Source organism: Apodemus sylvaticus, chromosome 1, assembly GCF_947179515.1.
Source record: "Apodemus sylvaticus chromosome 1, mApoSyl1.1, whole genome shotgun sequence".
NCBI classification, from domain to species: Eukaryota; Metazoa; Chordata; class Mammalia; order Rodentia; family Muridae; genus Apodemus; species Apodemus sylvaticus.
In genome coordinates, this window is record NC_067472.1 from 138,286,693 (window position 1) to 138,305,328 (window position 18,636).

At 48.3% G+C, this 18,636-nt stretch overlaps 1 long non-coding RNA gene across 1 annotated transcript in view; it reads left to right on the top strand.

The window, feature by feature from the left end:
• The first annotated feature begins 13,926 nt into the window (after nt 1–13,926).
• Nucleotides 13,927–18,636, top strand: part of LOC127667646 (uncharacterized) — a 30,324-nt gene continuing 25,614 nt past the window's right edge. Inside the window, exon 1 of the long non-coding RNA XR_007973910.1 lies at nt 13,927–14,064. This is a non-coding gene — a long non-coding RNA (uncharacterized LOC127667646). The remainder of the gene's footprint in view (nt 14,065–18,636) is intronic.

An 18,636-nucleotide genomic window follows, 5' to 3' on the forward strand; every position in this document is an offset into this window, starting at 1 on the left:
GAGAGAGAGAGAGAGAGAGAGAGAGAGAGAGAGAGAGAGAGAGAGAGAGAGAGAGAGAGAGAGAGAGAGAGAAAGGAGGCGATCGCTTCTTCTAGGCACTTTCAAACAAACCTGGGAGAAGATTGAGCTTCGGAGTAGAAGGAGGGGGGTTCTAGCCAGTTCGCTTGGCTCACGATTGCCCTACCTCGGCCTTTCACATATTGGCCGGGCCGGGGGAGGGGGGAGGGGGGCGAGGGGCTGGGGCTCAAAGTTAGCTGGAGATGTCCAGGGCTGGGTCCGCGGTGACGGCCTGATGTGTAGCATCGGGCCGGCGGCAGGGACAGGGTCGGGAGTTGGCAGTGGCTGCGGGAAAGTGCCTGGCCCCCCCGCCCCCGCCCCCAACGCCTGCGCCGCAGAGTTCCGCCCTAGCCCGGGAAAGTCCGGGGTGCCGAGAGCGCCCAGCTGCTCTCCCGGGACGTGCACCGAGCGGCGGCGGGCGGGGGGTGGGGGCGAGGGGCGGTCAGGGGGGAGCTTGAGCGTGTGAAAACTCTGCCTGTAAGCTCGCTTTTGACTTGGTCCTATGAGCTGAGCCAACATGGCGTCTCCCATTGCACCGCGAGCGCCGGCTGCCAGGCACCGCACGGCCGAGTAATAGAAAACACATTGGTTACCAAAAAGGAAGAAAAAAAAGGGGGTAGGGGGAGGACTAAGGGCCATTCGGTCTGCAGGCAGAAATCCCTCTTTTAAACTCTGGCTGGCAAGTGAGAGCAGCCCTCGATTATTGTGTAATTAAAGCAATAGCGTTTGCAGAGAAAATGTTGGTGACCCGGGACCCTAACCCCTCTTTTTTGAGGTCCCCACCCCCTTCCATATATTCTGGAGAGTTGATTTCATGCACCCTCTCCTTCCAGAATCAAATGCGAAGAATAAAAATCGGTATCCACAAACGATCTTAAGTGTTTGAATGGTATAGGGGGAGGGGAAGAGGCCAGTATTTACAGACCTGGGTCAGTTCCCCGCGCTCATTAAAGCAGACGCTGCGCTGGACTTCTAGAGGGCCGGGGACCCGCTTGGTGGGGGAGGGGGAGAAGAGCTAAGAACCTCCCTTGACGTTCCTACAACTTGCTGCTTACTCGTCAAAGTTGTGAGAAAGGTGGCTTTGATGGAGATTTGATAGAGATGAGACTGGTGGGTAGAACCGAAAAGGGGCCTAGGCCTGCTTACTTGAAGGTGGTCGCAGGGCCCAGTTCTGTGGGAGCTCTTCTAGCCTGAGCCCCTGGGTGGAGAGCATCTTCAGAAAGAGAATCTCTTTTTCTAGTAGGTTTGAGAGCAGGCAAGGACGGCAGGAGCACAGATTGGCCTCCCAGAAAGTCTCCCCAGGCCTCTTCAGAGGCCCTAGATCGGGACTCATCCTCTCTGGTTAGATGGGGAAAATCGTCTTCCCTGTCCAGTTCCAAACCTAGCCTGAGCCTGGGGAGCCCTATCAACCACCTGGGTGGGGAGTGAGGTACTCCGAATTCCAGGCCCCGTCAAGATTTATTGAAGTTGGGTTTTAAAAAACGTGCTTCAGATGATTTTTCCCATTTTCTCAGATTTCAAAGGCTCCCCGCAGTGCGGCTGCCTAATTAATGGTGAAATTCAACTAAATCTAATTATGCAGTAATTTTAAAGCAGTTAGTGCTGGGCGTTGGTTTGTAATAGGACCCTGGTTTTTTAAAGTTTGTTGACTGTATTGGTTTAGGGGAAAGCTATCTTTTGTACCGTAAAGAAAGATGGGGAAGGGTTTTCCTGCTCTGAAGGGGAGGGCTCAGGACTGTTTGCCATCCCACCCTCATCCCTAAGTCCTATTCAGTCTCCTTTCTCGCTTCTCTTGTTTTTCTCTTTCATGCTCCGGCTAAAAGGCTGAGCGAGGTGCTAAGTCTTCAGGCAGCCCCAGTCTCCTGATGAAACAGGAAAGGGAGAATCTATCCTTTGGAGACACAAAGGGCTAGACTGGTATTGGCCCTCTTGGATGCATCCATACAGGCTTGAAAACTGGGAAGGGACTCCCAACTCCTCTAATCCAGAACAGATTTCCTCCCCAGCATCCATTGTCATTAAGGCGCAAAGCTGACTCTCGGAGTTATAAATCTTATCGTCCTTCTGATAACACACTTGTAATAAGTTAGCGTCCCATTCAATGTGAATTGTAAAACTGCCTCATTTAATATGGCATCTGTGCCATTAAACTCCCCTCCCCACCCTGCTTAGTGACTTGCAGGTCTGGCTTTGGGGTTAACTGGGAGGTCCCTTACTACTGGGCTTCTGGGTTTGAGCAGAGGAGAAGAAAGGTGTCAGACATAGGTTCCTGGACTCCACCTCGGGATCTTAGGCCTGGTGAGAGATGCCCAAGGCAAAAAGGCCCTATGAAGGTGGTGTCCATCTCTCCAAGCCCCCCACCCCACTGGCCCCTGAAAATGACATTCCTTGAAAGAAACATGCTTGTGATTAGCTAAGCAAACACATGTGCTTTCGGAGTTGGGCCTTCGTTAATTAGCCGAACAAAGGGCCGTTTTGCTTTATACCTTTTGCTGGGAAGAGTGTGTTATTTCAGGAGTGTCGCAGGCTCTCCTCTTTTCAATTGCAGCCACGACGTTAATTTTATTGGGATTACTGATGGGAAATGAGGTGGCGCAGGCTTCCGAGAGGAAAAGCTTGATCATTACTCCCTTTGGAACTATATTTTTCCACCCAACCTCCTGCTCATGAGGAGGGGGTTGGGGGCGAACTGCACAGTAAGTTCGGAGCAATTGGAATCAGGCTCGCGGTACGTTGATCTCGGGTGACAGAGCGTGTGTTGAAGCTGAACTCTATAATTTGCGCTTCTGTTCCTTTATTAGGCCTGGACAACGAACTAATGAGCTTTGGCCCAGTACAATGTCACTTGTATTTATTTTCTTATGGTAACTTTGAGATAGCGGAAGTGCTCCTTACCAGGAGCCAGGAAGGGCCGATAGGATAGTTCGGTCCGCTGCTATGGGCAGCTATGGGTCGGCAGCTGTGTCCCCAGGGAGTGAGGAGAGGCTGAGAGTCATCGTGAGGCCGTCCGAGTAGAGGCAGTGAGCCTTAGGGAAAGAGGCCTTTGGGGCTTTCTAGAAAGTCTCAGGCCTTTTAATGTCTTGGGCACCCCTTCAGGCTCAGCATTCAGAGTGGGAGTGGGCGGAGGGGGGGCGGTGGCTAGCCCAGGACAAGTTCTCAGTTAAGAGATGTCCGGGGCTTATTTATAGGGGCTATCCGGAGTTTTGGCGATGGATAGAGGAGGAATTCCTGCCATCCAACTTGCCAGGTCTAGGAGTCCTCTAAGCCAGCGGGGATGCCCTGCTGGGTGGTAGAAACATCTGCTTATCCGGCTAAAGGCCTGGCCTAGCTCTGTACTTATTTTGTTGGGAGATGTGAAGCAAAGGGTGTCCTAAACAGGGCCTTAGGACTCCGACGTTTGGTAAGTCCCTCCTATTTCTTCCTAGTTTAGCTGAAGAGACCTGATAGAAAGGGTAGAGAGGGGCGGGGGCAGCGTGGGCATCCCCTATGCCCTGGCAGAGAGAATAGGAGACCCTCATGGGCAAATTGATGGGGACGAGGAAAGGGAAACCCCGAACTGCTAGTGGAGCGGATGCTTCTCTCCACAGCCTGAGACTTCCTGTGGCTCTCTCGCCTTGCGCCTCGCCTCGTCAGGCAAGCCTTGTTAATAACGCCCAGGCTCGATGGCCCCCGCCCCCCATCTCTCCACGCTTCATCCCTCTGCCTTACCACCCCCCTCCCCACCTCTTCCTTCCTTCCTGCAAATGGGTGTTAACGTGGGTCTTTATGTTCTGTCTATAACTAGGATGTAATCACGCGCCCCATGCCTCTCTCTAAAAGCATTTAATAAATGTCTATTAAAGCGCTACAAATGTAAGATGAATTTAGTGGCGCGGCTGCCTCCCTGAATCCAAACGGTAATGATGGATTTATCAACGGGGATTCGCCGTCAGCACAGCGAGGGAGGTTTACTCAGCAAATATGTCGGCGAGCACCCACCCAAATACAATCATTTGACCCCCCTGCGGGCGTTAGCCACTGGTGCCCCTACCCAAAGCTAGGCAGGCAGGTCAGGGTCGTCGGGGCCAACTCCCGACCGGGGAAGGTCTCATCTATCTCCTGGTGTCTAAACCCCTCCTTCTCTGTCAAAGGCCTTCGATCTTTCTCTCTTGGAGAGTGTGGGGGTACCTGGCTTACTGGGGAGTGGGGAGCAAAGGTTCTAGGTGCAGGATAACGCATCTTGTCTTTGCTCGGAGACGTCAGTGAGTGGCCCAACATCCTTCTTAGTTTGGCAGAGATAGCAATTGTTCCTGAATCTGCAATTGTGGATCTTGAATGTTCTGGCTTTGACCAGATTCTAGAGGCCTGGGATGCTGACTGGGGGGGGGGGGGGGGGGAGACGGGGAGGGCTTTACCGGCCACAGCTCTAGGAGAGAGGATTCTGGTCTTCAGGCCTTCGGAGAGGCTCGAGTATGCCTACCCACCTTACCTCAATCCTACTATGACCAACCAGAGGGAGCCTTCAGGAGTGGAGCCAAAAACTTCCCAGACCTTTCCCCCTAGCCTGATCCTGTTTCTCTCAAACCTGACCCTGCCTTGTCCCACCTGACCCGAAGTTCTCTGGACCATGGGTTTTCAGAAATCGGCTTGAGTTGTGATCTTTAACACCCACTGTCCCGTGAACTACCACCTTTTTTTTTCTTTTCTTTTTTGTCTTTTCTCTTTCTACCCCATCTCCCCCCCCCCTTTTTTTTTTTCTGAGGCAGGGTGGGAGTGGGGGTGGAGAAAGAGCCGGCCTGTCCCATCAAGCCCAGTTCGCATTTGCTTTGGCTTCTGAATTCTCTTTCTTCTTTGGAAATTTCATTGAGATGTCTCTGTACTTCGCTTGTCAGTTATCTTTGTTCCTCTTAAATAAAGGGCTTTTAAATGGACTTATTGCTCCCAGCGTGGGTTCCTCTCTCTAAATGTTAGAAAATTGTGCCATCTACCCGCTATGCTGAGTACTGTCACACTTGGAGACCTTGGGGACCTCCGGACTGGCTTCAATGCTGCAGTGTCAGGGGCCGCTGCGGGGAGCAGGAGGAGGGGCAGCTCACGTGGATTTTTACAGCTCTCCGCCTGCAGCCAGCCCTCGTGGCCGCGACAGGGCACGGCCCGCGCTGCGCGGAGCCTCCTGCTTTATGGCGGCCAGGAACTTGGCTGCAGCGCTTGATCCCGGACCAAATCGCAGGCGTGGCGCCGGGGCTCTTCCCTTCTTCGTGATGCTGTTGCCCGAGAAGGCACCTGGGTTGGCTGTAGACTGGGACAGCCACTACGGGTCACGGATAACAGAGGACAATGAAGCATACAGGGCCTGTCCGGGAGGGGCAGAAGGAGGCTGTCGCCACGCTGTTTAAGAGCTCTCAGCAACGTCTGCATGGAGACTGACTGAGGCCGGAGGAGAGCGAGGGTGGCTGACTGACTCCCCACAGCTCTTGGCCAGAGAACTCCTGGCCCCTAGTTGGGATACAACTTTCAAATTTGTTCTAGTCCTGTTCGAGAAAGGGCAGAACTTCTTTCCTTAAGTGGAATGCGGTTTTGATGGAACGCATCTGAACAAGTCAGGTGTATGGTGTGGGGTCTCCTCGCCATGACCCCTCCGGAGTAAAACCACCCACAACCGCAGGTTATTTTGAATGAGTTAAAATGGATTAACAGTTTAAATTTTATTATGTAGCTAACCCTTTCAGATGCCCCCCCTCAATTTTAACCCATTAGAAGTATTAGCTATTTTTTTCCCTTCCAAGTGTCAGTTGAGTATTTATGCTTTTGCAGAGGGGGGAAATCTTCGATACGGCGTATGGCTTTTATTACACGTTTCACACTGTTCAAGAAATGGAGTTTTAAGCAACATACAATTAAATCTATATTGCTGTTTGGAGGAAGGCCAAGGAACTCGGCAATCAATTAGTTTAGATCTTTTGATACTTGTTGATAAAATACAAGTATAAAACTACAACCTCCAGGGCTAGCGGCTCCCTTCCTTTTAACAAGAAAGCAGGCTAGTTAGGAATGTCATAAGGAACAGCAGTTGCTCTGCCTCTAGTTTATCCTTTGAATTCTTCAGTGATATTCAGATTTTTTTTTCCCTTCCTGGCTTCACAACAGTTTCTTGTCTCCTGTTTTTAGCTCCTGCTTTAGGATTTTCTTAATAAATTTACTTTTTAATTGTCTTATTGGCAAGTGAATTTTTCATCCATTACTTTGTTTAATCTTCCTCTTTTGCCTTACACCAAGAAGGAGAACTGCTTTCTATGCACCAAAATAACACTGCTTTCCCAACAAAGGCAAAATGTGTTCTTTACAGCAAAGGGAGGGTCTCTCTCGCATTTCTTCCCTTTTCTTTCAAACACAAAACAAAACAACAACAACAACAAAACCCCTCACCATTTCATTAGTAATCATCTACATTAACCAGAAACTGCTGCTCCTGTCAAAGTGACGCCATTTCTATTTCCTTGCCTGTCTCATGGGCAGTCCCTTAGGCTATTGGTATTTTTTTCGGCCTCCCCCCTTCATGAGAATAGAGGGGTGAATAACTAGTCCAGAAGACACAGAGGGGGAGTCTATGGGGTCTCCATAGCCCATAAGTGACTGCAAAGGCAAAGAGATAGTTCTGGAAAGAGGGGTGCTGATACATTTTAAAAACCTTTGCCCTCAGCATGTTCTCACTCCCCTAGGCTTTTAGGGGTGGGGTCTAGGACAGAAAGGACAACTACACCCCTGTCCCCTTCACCAGCCAATGGCTAAACTATCACCTCCTCCAGCACGGGGTATTTAGAACATCCCTTCCTCTCCAAAATGGTTCAGAACCCAGTGAAGTGTCTGGGCAGGGTGGAGTGCCCCTAATGCCCTTCAGAAGTGTCGCTTTTCTTCCCAGGAAGTGAAGACTCCGTGGCAGGTGGGGCGACTGCTTAGACCTAGGGCACGAGCTTGGCAGGTCACAGCTCCCTGCCCCAGTAGACTCCCCGCTGATATGACCATGAAAAACTTCTGCCCTAATTGCTAGAAGGTCTGGGAAACATTTTCTCTGCGCTAATTTTATATTTCCCCTTTCCCCCTTTCAACATTAAACATAATTTTGTGCTGTCAGTGTCACTGAGATTGCGGTTTGCTGATGTCTCTACTTGGAAACACGACCTCCTCGCCTCCAATAAGGAGTCGTCCCTGGCTTAGCCAACAGCCTGGAACTTCTGGGGTATTGTGATGATGCAGAGAAAAAAGGAAGGGGAGAGGGAAAGAATGAACAAGGTAGTAAAGACAGTCGGAGGCCCACGATGCCAATGTCTCTTAGCCTATGATTGAAGTAGAAATGTTTAGTTGTTGGCTTATTTGTTTAATAAAATCCATGCCCCCCCCCCCCCCGTGTGTGTATGCGTGTGTAAAACAGAGAACCACTTTTAAGAATTTTCCATTGTATTCCAGTTTGTTTGTTTCTATGTCCTTTCTCTTCTTTACCAACACCACCCTGACCCACTAAGTTCCTCTGACCAGGCAGAAATTCTCTGGCCCCAGTGGTAGTGCTCCTAGACACAAAAATCCATTTTGTTCCTTATGTGGTTTCGCCGCCGAGGCCCTGTTCTCTGAATCCTTTGGTGACTGACTAGAGCTAAAAGGGTAAAGTGACTTCGAATTTCCTTGGCTTTGTGCCTCCCACCATCCAGGAAAGGATCGAGCTAGAACACAGACAGGTTTGGTTTGCTCTCTGCTCCTGACTGCATAACTGGTAGCCGCGTATTTGTTTTTCTTTTCATTGCAAAGAGCTGCTAGTCCGCTCTCTGCTGTCCGTATCAGTAGCTCAGAGCTACTTTGTACCAAGGCTGGTGGGTTTCAGAGTGATTATCTCATTTCCCTGGTGCAGAGAGAAGCTGCTGGCAGCCTCTGGGTCAGACTTTCAGTGGAGAGCCCATGTCAGGGACCCAACCCGAAGGTTAATTTCCTCTCATTAGCATCTCCATAGTCTGCTCGGATTCAGGCTGCAGTTTGCAGTTTTCTCTAAGCTTGGTATTACTGGTATATTCATATTCATATTCTCTTTCCCTCCCTCCCTCCCTCTCCCTCTCTCTCTCCCTTCCTCCCCACCACCAACTCCATTTCCTGAAAGCCCATTTCATCAGTTTCCAACCAATTTGCCTATTTTTATCCAGGAGCCACCTTCCACCGTCCATCTTTCTTCACCGTACACATTATTTACAAACATATTCTGGTTGATCTGAGTTCATTCTTTTCTCCCTTTTCTACTTTCCCCACTTCCCCCTCCCCTTCTTTCAATAATTGCTAGGAAAAGCAAAACAGACAAAATGGCAAAGTGGTGGGTGGGGTGGAGATGATCCTCACTACCTGGAGAGAAACTGGAGTTTTGTAGCCACAGTAGAAAGGACAAAGAAAGGGGTGCGTGTGGTTTAAGTGAATGAGTGTGTTTATATGTCTCTTCCTTGTGTCTTTTGAAGGCTTCTCTGAACTGCTTTGATGCTGATTCTACTAAGGCACTTGCGGAAGCCAGTCACAGTGAAGGAACCCAGAGTTAACCTCTTATATCAAATGAATCTTTTCATTTACAGACCAATAAATCTCAATTCCTAGCTACCTATTGTTGATCCAGCCTGGACTTAGTGAGGCTGGATAGAGGCTTATAGTAATGACCAGATAAAGTTTTCCAAAGTTAAGATTATTTTTCTTTCCTTTCATCAAAAAAAAAATCTGAAAAATTTACCCATTTTTTTTTTTAAAAAACAACAACAGCAACAATAAAATCTACAGAGTAGTAGTTCCCTCTCCTGTGTGCAGAAATCTGGGTATTTCTTGAGTCTTAAAAAAAAACAAAATAAAACAAAAAACAGGAGTCTTATTGATTGAAATGGTTTCTCAGACAACAATGCTAAAAAAGGTTATAGGGTTATAGTTTCTCAACAAGTCTTCATTTTGGAATGTGATTTTGGTGGGTGCTGAAACCATCCAATAATCAATGTAAAGCGTGTGTGTGTGTGTGTGTGTGTGTGTGTGTGTGTGTGTGTGTGACAGAGAGAGAGACAGAGACAGAGACAGAGAGACAGAGAGTGTGCTGGAATGGGGGGGGGGGATGATCTAGGACCTAGAAGAGAGGTGGTGCTCGATACCAGAAAGCCTGTTGGGTCTCCAGGGATGGAATTTGGGAAAGAGCCTGCCTATGTCTGCTCCTGGGCTGTAAAGAAATACATTGTTAAGGACAGCAAGACAGACAATGCCCTGAGCTCAGCCCGGAATTCAGGGCTGAGTTAGGCTGTGGGGATAAAGTGCTTGCTGCAACACTGTTCATTTTGATGGCATTTCTGGGCCATTTGAAACTCAACCTTTAGCCAGCTCATGGTATATGGTTACAGAATTTATTTTTCAATTTATTAGCCCTCCCTCTCTATTTTCTCTATTTCCTGATAGCTTACCATGGGATTAATCTCCTTTCCCTACCCCCCCTTTCATATTTTCCAGCTTTGTTCTCCCACAAATGCAGCAAGTTTTTTCTCTTTTTTTCCCCTGTTTCTGCTGATCATTCATTTGCTCCCTTGCTTTTTCCTTCCTTATGAGACAGAGGGAAATGGGAAGAATAGCAGGGGATTTCCAAATGGCTCCTTTCTGTGTTATTAATTACTATTACAAGGCAGGTGATTCTTAACTAATAACAAAGTTGTAAATTGCTACTAACTATAAGATATTTCTCATTTGTCAGCTCTGATTGATTTGATTAATGTTCCCCTCTTTAGAATTCCTTCGAACTATATTTCCAATCAACTCTACCCATGATACAGATGGCAGACTCCCACCTGCAGATGCAGATAGGAGTCTACCACTTCAGGATATTTTTCAGGACCTTGCTACCTATCCTGAGGGCCATGTACAGGAGAGTGCACAGGCTTGGGCTCAGGAGATGCCTGGTCTGTCTGTATGTGCCATTTGAAAAACAATACTTTATTAAGGGATTTAAGTGTATTGAAAACAACAATGAACCATTTTTCTTAAGTCTCTTGAGAATTCTTCAAACTTCACGTTCAAGGTTAGAAGGTTTATCCTTATCTGTATGACTGAAGGGGAAAGATGTGTTGGGGGTGGGGTTGGTAACCATGGCCAAAGTTGCTCAGAGATGGAACAACATAAGACTCTATCTTTTGGGAAAGAGGTTGTATTTTCCCAAAGTCCTATTGTATCCCACAATGCTATCCAGAATGCATTTTTTAAAAGCTATCAATAGCTGCTGCCTCAGTACCTCTGGAGTTTTAATCTTAATTATATTATTAAGTGAAGTACCATTCTGTCAGGGCACTGAACATGATTTATGACGTCTGCCTATTAAAGGATCGATTGCGAATATCGCTACTATCATCTATCAATATTCTCAAGCCTGGGGTATTTCTCACATTGGGTTATTTGTGGTAGCAGAATGATAGACTGCAGGAAAAGACTATTTCTTCTTCTCAAAGCTGGCTTTCCAGGTGCAGCAGGGAGAGAGAGGCACGGAGCACCAGTAGCCCTCCTGAATTCTTATAGCATCTTACACCCAGAGAGGATGTAAAGATTTTTTTCCCCACTCCTTAATACTAGAGCCAGTGAATTCTCCCTGGGGGCTAGTAGAGAAAGAGAAGACAGAGCCATTTTTAGGAAAGAAGTAACGCCTGCAGGTCGATACCAGGGGAGAGCATTTCCTAGCTGCCAGGTGATTTTCTGTGAGACGTGTAGGAGGAAAAAACCAGCAGTGAGCAGCCTTTATAGGAGGATGGATGGATGGGTTCCGGGGGCAGATTTTATTTTTCTTGAACAGATGCCTGGCCCTGCCTCTGCCTGTGGACTCGGAGGTGTTCAATTTAGGGAATCAATAAAAGTTCTCTGCTCCTTAGCGCCCCTGCTCCTGCTCTCTCTGCAAAGGTGGAGGCGGGTGCGAAAGACAGTGTCTGGGCCTGCTGGAGCCAGCCAGCTCAGATCTTTTGTCTCCAGACAGCGCAGCGCTTGGTGTTTTCCATACTCAGGGGACATGCCAAGGTACCGGGTTACCATCTAGTCTCAGGCCCTCAGCTTTAGGAAAATGGGGGAGACTCTCCTTGTGGCCGGAAGCTGGAGAAGTCCAGCAGGGTGGGACCTCGAAAGACCTGTGTGTTGCCAGAGCAGTGTCTTGTGTGTTGTCCTAGTCCCTTCTCCCTGGACCCTTGCTTGGGCATGTACCCAGAAGCCAACACTGGAGACCTCTCTCTGGCTGGTCATACACTGGAGTCAGTCCAGCGCCCTCAGGAGAAGACCATCTAGCTCGGAGCAGACACTTGGGCACTTGGAAGCCCAAGATGTGGAATGGCCCCTGGGTGACCAGCAATTGGCACCTGACCACACCTGGACAAGTCCACACCAGACTTTCCTCTCAGGATTTCAGCACAAAGAAGAAATGGAGATATAGTACTGCCTTTCTTTCTCCCCAGGCCAGAGACTGGGAGCCACAGGAGTCAAGATTGTTAGGAAAGAATTGGGATTCCATATGGACATGCCTTGGGTTTGGAACCTCATTGATGTCCCACAGTACCCTGCTGCCTTGAATTGGGAAGTATGTCCAGCATAGAAACCATGATCTAGACCCTAGCCAATGTAATCTCATTTTTCTGGTTGCTTGCTTCCCTGGCCTGGCTGCCTTGCTTCAAGGCCTGCCCTTCTTTAGGTAGAACCATTTGTTGTCAGGTCTGGAAACCACCCCAGATAAAGGTCAGTGATGGGTACGCTGAGAGACTAGCCTCAATAAATGTAGCTGTTTTTCATGCCAAAATTAGGCAGCCATCTTTCTTTATAAGCAACCTCCTCCTCCTCCTTCTCCTCCTTCTACTACTACAACAACAACAACAACTACTACTACTACTACTTCACTCTCTCTCTCTCTCTCTCTCTCTCTCTCTCTCTCACACACACACACACACACACACACACACACACACACACACACACTTCAGACCAGCCACCATACAGGCAGGTCCTCAGACCAATCTTTGCTTTGTCTTGGGGTGACTGGGGTATTGGCTGCCTCTGTTCCTTCAGACCTAGACTTACAATCTACAGCTGAAGCATTCTGTAAGAAAGGCAGGAAGGTAGAAAGGTAGAGCTCTCTCTCTCTCTCTCTCTCTCTCTCTCTCTCTCTCTCTCTCTCTCTCTGCTGGTGTAGACCTGTGCTGCCACAGTGGAGTCCATAGGAGGCTGAAGCAAATCTTAGCAGGTCCCCAATGGGCCCCACCTTGGGTCAGCACCAAGAAAGGAGGGTTTTAGTTAAATAAGAGCTTTCTGAGAATGGGGCAATGAAGTTTCTGTTCAAAAGGGGGGGGGAACAGGGTGCTACTCTTGATGATGATGATGATGAAGAAGAAGAAGAAGAAGAAACAGAACCTGGCTTCCAGTCTAGCCCCAATCATCCAAAGGAATCCAGTGGCAAAGTAGATGAGGGAGAAGTATGAGGCCATCATGGAGCAATGAGACTGAGACCTTAACCATATTGAAATGAAGCTTTCTTCCAGATGAAGTTTTCTTCCAGATTCCTTGGTAAGCTTTCAGAGTGGCCCTTTCTAGAGAATCAACTATGAGAAGTAAAAAAATATTGGTACAATGGCCATATTGCCGTATTTTAATTGTAGTTCGACCTCAAGAAATACAATTCTGTCTTACCGTTCTTTTTATTGGCACATATATCATGCCATTATTATTTCAAAGGACCTTTTAGCCCCTGCAGCTCCTTGGGTCAAGTGCAGGAGTCACATCCAGGATGACAGGACTGTAGCTCAAACGTAACCAGATTCATCCATTCCTCTCCTTCCCCCTTCCTTCCTTCCTTCCTTCCTTCCTTCCTTCCTTCCTTCCTTCCTTTCTCCCTTCCTTCCTTCCTTCCTTCCTTCGTTCCTTCCTTCCCTCCTTCCTTCGTTCCTTCCTTCCCTCCTTCCTTCCTTCCTCCCTCCCTCCCTCCCTCCCTCCCTCCCTCCCTCCCTTCCTTCCTTCCTTCCTTCCTTCCTTCCTTCCTTCCTTCCTTCCTTTCTCCCTTCCTTTCTTCCTCCCTTCCTTCCTTCCTTTCTGCCCAGCTAATGGATAATTTTGGGATCTAGGTTCCTTTAAAAATCAAAAATTTTGTTAAGATAGACAACCTTTGCCCTATTGATCCTTAACCAATTTGTGGTGCAAAAACCCAGGCGTCATCCTAACAGTGCACTTCACAGTCTGCATTGAACCTAAATCGCCAAAACCTTGCCCCAATTTTTAGGCAACAGATATGCAGCCAGCCAGGGATTCAGGAAGAACCAATGGTCCAAGGAGTTAGATGGGTCAAAAATCAGCGGGTTGGCAGGAGGATGGGGTTTGTATTCTGTCCTTCTACCCTCACATGACCTTGAATCTCCCGTCTTGATTTTTAAGGATGCAGGCCTTAGCTCTCCGCAGCTCGCCTCTGTAATTCCTTCTTTCTTACTCTCTTCGGACTAATGCACTCCTGGGCTGTCCTTCCACGTATTAAGGCGTGCTCCACACCAAGCTTTTCCCAGCTCCCGGGAGGAGGCGCTGGTGGCCGGGTCGCGCGGCTCCTTCTTCCCAGCCAGAGTTCTGGAGCCCCCATTCACAAAGCCCCGCTTGCAAAGGGGACACACACACACACACACACACACACACACACACACACACGCCCCACACGCACTGCTTGGAGGGCAGTTTGATCTTGTCTCATTGGCGTCTCCGGCCTGAAAAGAAAATCATTTGGGTAAACAGCCAAGCTTCCAGGCTTAACGCCCCGCTCCCGCCTCCGCCCCTCTGTCCCTCCCGCCTCCCCCACTCCCCTTCAACCCCACCCGCCACCCACACTCCGCTCCGCTGCCGGGCCTCCAGCGAGCTCCGCGCGTCCAAGAGGGAGCTAAGGGCTCCCTGGTTCAAAGGGCCGCAGCCCCGAGGGGATGCCCTCCTCGTGTGCCCCGGGGTGCAGAAGCAGACTGCAGGGCGGTGGGACCAGCCTGGGCCACGGTAGGAATCTTGAAACCTCATGCACCCCTAAATAGCTGGTCCCAAGGGAGGGCACAGGGGAGTTCCGAGCCTGGAGGGACATTTCGCCAACATCTAGCGCAGGGCAGGCAGGCGACCGCTGGCTACTGCACCTGCCGGCTGCTCCAGAGCCTGAAGGGGTCACCCTGGGTCCCCCCCACTACTTTACAGGCGTTTGTTCATTTGTGTGCCCCAATAGAGGAGTGAGCCTTGAGTTTCTTTGGTCTCCCTGTCTTGCATATAGGCCCTTGGGTAATTGATGACCAGGCCCCTACAACCTTCAAAGGGCCTGAGTCCTGGAGTAGCCTTGAATCTAGTACTAAACAATTTCTAATGTTTGATCCCTCCCAAAGGAGAATTTTTTCATATAACTGTAAACATAATTGATATTAATATGCCCAAAAAAGTGGTGGTTAAAAGGATACTGGATTCTCTCTAGCTCACACTTTTAAGCAGAGAGAAGCTTGAAATCTGATATGCTGATGAGATTATTAGACTTGATTAAATGGTGATTCGCCCCCACCCCAGTTCTCTAATGAAAATTATTCCTCTCCTTGGTAGTTCTGTCTCCCCTCTTCTCTCCTCCTTTTCCCAGGCCCAGGCTCACTCTAATTTAGGAGTTATTAGCCACACATGCATGGCTTGCATGGGGAAACATTTTGGTGTAGCTGTTACACTAACTCTTGCTCCGCTCCGCATCTTGCGGTAGGAAGTGTAATAGCAAGAAGATCGTTTTTTTTTTTTTTTTTTTTTTTTTTTTAATACCCGGTCTTTATTTTGTGTGTGTATGCCTGTATGTGAGGGTGGGGTGGGAGTGGGGGGTTGACTGATCTCAGAAAATATGTCATGAGAAGAGGCAAAGAGGCGTGTGGAAGAGAAAGAAATGGAGAGGACGGGGAAAGAGGGAAGAGTAAAAGTTTCCGATTTAGAATTCAGAACCTTCTTCAACTTGGAGCCTTGTGGCTTGAAGTTCTCATGAACTTTCTTCCTTCTGTTTTTGTCTCTGAACCCTATTGCCACTCCTCAATGGATGCTAGGGCCCTCTCAGGACATGCCTCTTAACTCCCAGAATCTGTCAGCAACCATCTTTTCCTCAAGTTAGCACTCTCACCCCATAGCAGCGTAGGAACTCCCCGGAACCTGGCTATCCCTGCGCAGCTGGCCCCTTGGAGGGTCCGCTATGTCCTGCTAGGAATCTGAGATCTCTCTCTAGTATGATCTCTCAGGAACCTGCTTTAACTCAGTGGAAAAGGGACAAGCCAGCCAGAAAACTAAACTGCCTATTTTCCTGGTGCAGCCCTATAATTTCTGAGCAGGAGCCCTGAGAGCCTTCTAATCTGCCATGCATGGAGCACGGGTTGTAGAGACACAGAGCACTCATGGTCTCTCTCTCCTGGGCTGCCCAGGGATCACCCTACCAACTCCACCCTACCAACTCCACCCTACCAAGAAGCACAAGGTTTCCTAAAAGGCTTAGCTTGGCTTGCTCAGGTAGAAAATAAAGGGACTTAGATTCCATCACCTTATCTCTCCCTTTAGCCACAGTCCTCAGGCTGACCACTGTTTTACCTGTGGAATCTATTGAACATCCTACACACACACACATACACACACACAGAGAGAGAGAGAGAGAGAGAGAGAGAGAGAGAGAGAGAGAGAGAGAGAGAGAGAGAGAGTCAAACACAAAAGTGAAAACTACATTAGATGATTAGATGGAAGTTTCATGTTCCTTTCAAAACAGATAAACCACACAACTCTTCACTGGTCCAAAAGCAAGATGTTCCACATTCAAAATGTATTTTTAGCTTGGAAAGGGTGTTGTTTCTTATTACACTTAGCTTTGGGGTGAAAAGAAAATCAAACAAAGACTCACCATAGCATAGCAGTGAGTTCATTTTCTGTGTATTTTATACACAGTGGATATACTTAATGGAAGATAAACATCTTAACTGACCAACTGGTTCAAACAAAAGCAAGTAGTCAGTTGCACACTGGAGGAAAATAATGCTGTGTAATTCATAATTCCCGGCCGTTGCTACTTTCATTGGTCGAAAGGCAGACGTGCTGAGGACTGTTTCTGCGTTTGCTGATTATGTCTCGTCAAGGCTGAGAATGGAGAGGAACCAGGCTCCAAAAAGCCAGCCACCGTCCTGGCAAAGCTTCTGTGACACCACTGGGGTCAGAATGAATGGATTTCTGTGGAAATCATAACTGGGAGGTTCTAACTTCATAGGCCCCGCATCATAGAAGACATTTGCATTGGCCACAGCGGAAGGGCTTAAACACAACGCAGTCTGAACTGGTGGCCTCCTAACTACGTGTATCATTCATTTTATTTATTTATTTTTCTGAATGCAGCTTAAGTGACCACCGTTTATTAGTGAAAGTATGCTTCTGTAGTTTTCTTCCATTGCGCATCTACTTTGAAATGTGTGGGTCACAGATGATGTTTTTTTTGTTGTTGTTTGTTTGTTTTTGTTTTTGTTTTTTTTGTTTTTTTGTTTGTTTGTTTTTTTTGTTTTTTTGTTTTTTGCACCAGTGGGGAAAGAGGCCTGTGCGTTTCGGCTTCTTTGGAGATTGTAATAAAGGAAAAAGAACGTGTTAGGCTGCAGGGAGAGTGGAAGGCTTGGTCGCGTTATTCCAGTTTCCGAAGCGAGGTGGCGCTCCAGGGCACTGCACTGCGTCCGGGTTTCCGCAGCAGATTACCGGCTGGCTTCGTAGAGTTTGCTCTGGAAGGCAGCAGTCCCGGAGCGATGTAAACGTAGAGTTCCTAAACGTTCTGTGCAGAGTCCAGGGGTACTCAGACCCTCCCAGGCCCAGTGGCCTACATGAGTGAGAGAACCCCTTCGCCGGGCTGACGGGGAAAGAGGGTGGCTGCAGGCAGGACAGCCCCGCCAAGGCCCGGGCAGGCTCTGTGTTGGATCTTCCTGGTTCCAACTCTTGGAGGTACTGGAGCCGGGTCTAGAATGCTGCAGAGGGTCCTCGGCCGGGCCGGAGTCATCTTTCCTCTTTCCCTATCTGCGGTGGACTGGCTAAAAATCACCGAAGTTTCTTTCCCATCCACCCAGCTCTATTGATTCAGACCCTCAGCCTCTCACCCCCACATACACCCCATCCAAAAAAAATAATAAAAATGAATAAAAATAAAAAGAAGAAGAAGAAACAAGAAAGAAAAGGAGGATGAGGAGAAATAAGAAGTATGGAGTGTGTGCATCCCATGTCCTTCGTTTTGTTTCCCAAACTGGATCTTTTTTCTAGTTTTTCTTTTTTCTCTTTTTTTCTTTACTGCCATTTCTTCCCTTCTGCTTCCTGTACATTTTCTTTCCTTCCCCTATTTCGTTAGTTTTGCACCCCAATGCTGAAGAGAGAGAGATGGAGAGAGAGAGAGAACCGAATAAATGGCAGTAAAGGTGAAGAAACGATTTCTACTTTTTGCGTGGATTTCAATCCATGCGGTTTCGTTTCCTCGCTTCTACATTCTAGGGTCTCAGGCTCATAAACGCCAAGTTAAAGATGCAGGAGAGGAAATGCTCCTTAGACCCCTTTGGCAACGATGATAGAATAGTGGCGCAGTCCCTCTGAGCAGTACTCCTGTATAATGGGGATATCACCGTGGTTTCTGCACTAGGGCTCGGAGGACCAACAATCATGCAAAACGTGTGCTCATGCTCTGAGGGTCTCTTTTCAACTTCCGGTTCTACTGAGCCCCCTGACTCCTGCGATGCCCCTTTCCCAGTGCCCTTCCTTACAGGCCTGTACCTTCAGCCTGCCAGGAAACTTTTTCCTCCTCACCCCATTGCAAACTTGCCGCTTAGCTGTGTCTCTTATAGCCCCCCACTTCACCCACTTTCCTGGACATTTCAAAGTAGAAATGGCAGGATTTCAAACCCTGCTTTGGAATCCACACAAACTCAGAGGGCCAGGTCATTAGGAATGTTAACGGACAACCAAGAATTATACGTATGATCTGAAAGTCTCTTCCAATTCATTTCTTTAAGTATTTATTTGTGCTAAGTGATGAAAGGTGACAGTTGAGAAATAGACAGCTTTTAAAAATAATAATGTCAGAGGAGCCTTTAACCTGTCGATTGCTATAAATCAGAGCTGAGAAAGACAAATGGGGCGGGGCGGGGAGGGGGCACCTAACCCGCCTGCATTCGCTGGGCTGCACTTGGCCCTTCAGCAACCCAGGCAATGAGGCTTTGGTCTGGAGAATGGCAGTGGGCTGGGAACGAGGGGATGATCAAGTCCTACAAAGGGCCCAGGTGAGCCTGCTGGGGGGCCTGTGGGTCCCCACTTGCACTCGCATGCCAGTGATAGATTTGGCTTACGGTAATATGTCCAGGCCAGGCAAATGACAGGCCTTAGGACAGTGGGGAATTTTTTCTCAGTCTAAGAGGAAGCTCTCTATGACACAGACTGGTCTCCTCAAAGAGAGGGGGAACTGAGGGCCTAAAGGTAGGAAATGACAGGTGTCTGCAGGTTTGAGGTGAAGGTTGCTGATGCTGCTCTTGTGTCAGCCAGGAGCTCAAAAAAAAAAAAAAAAAAAACGAC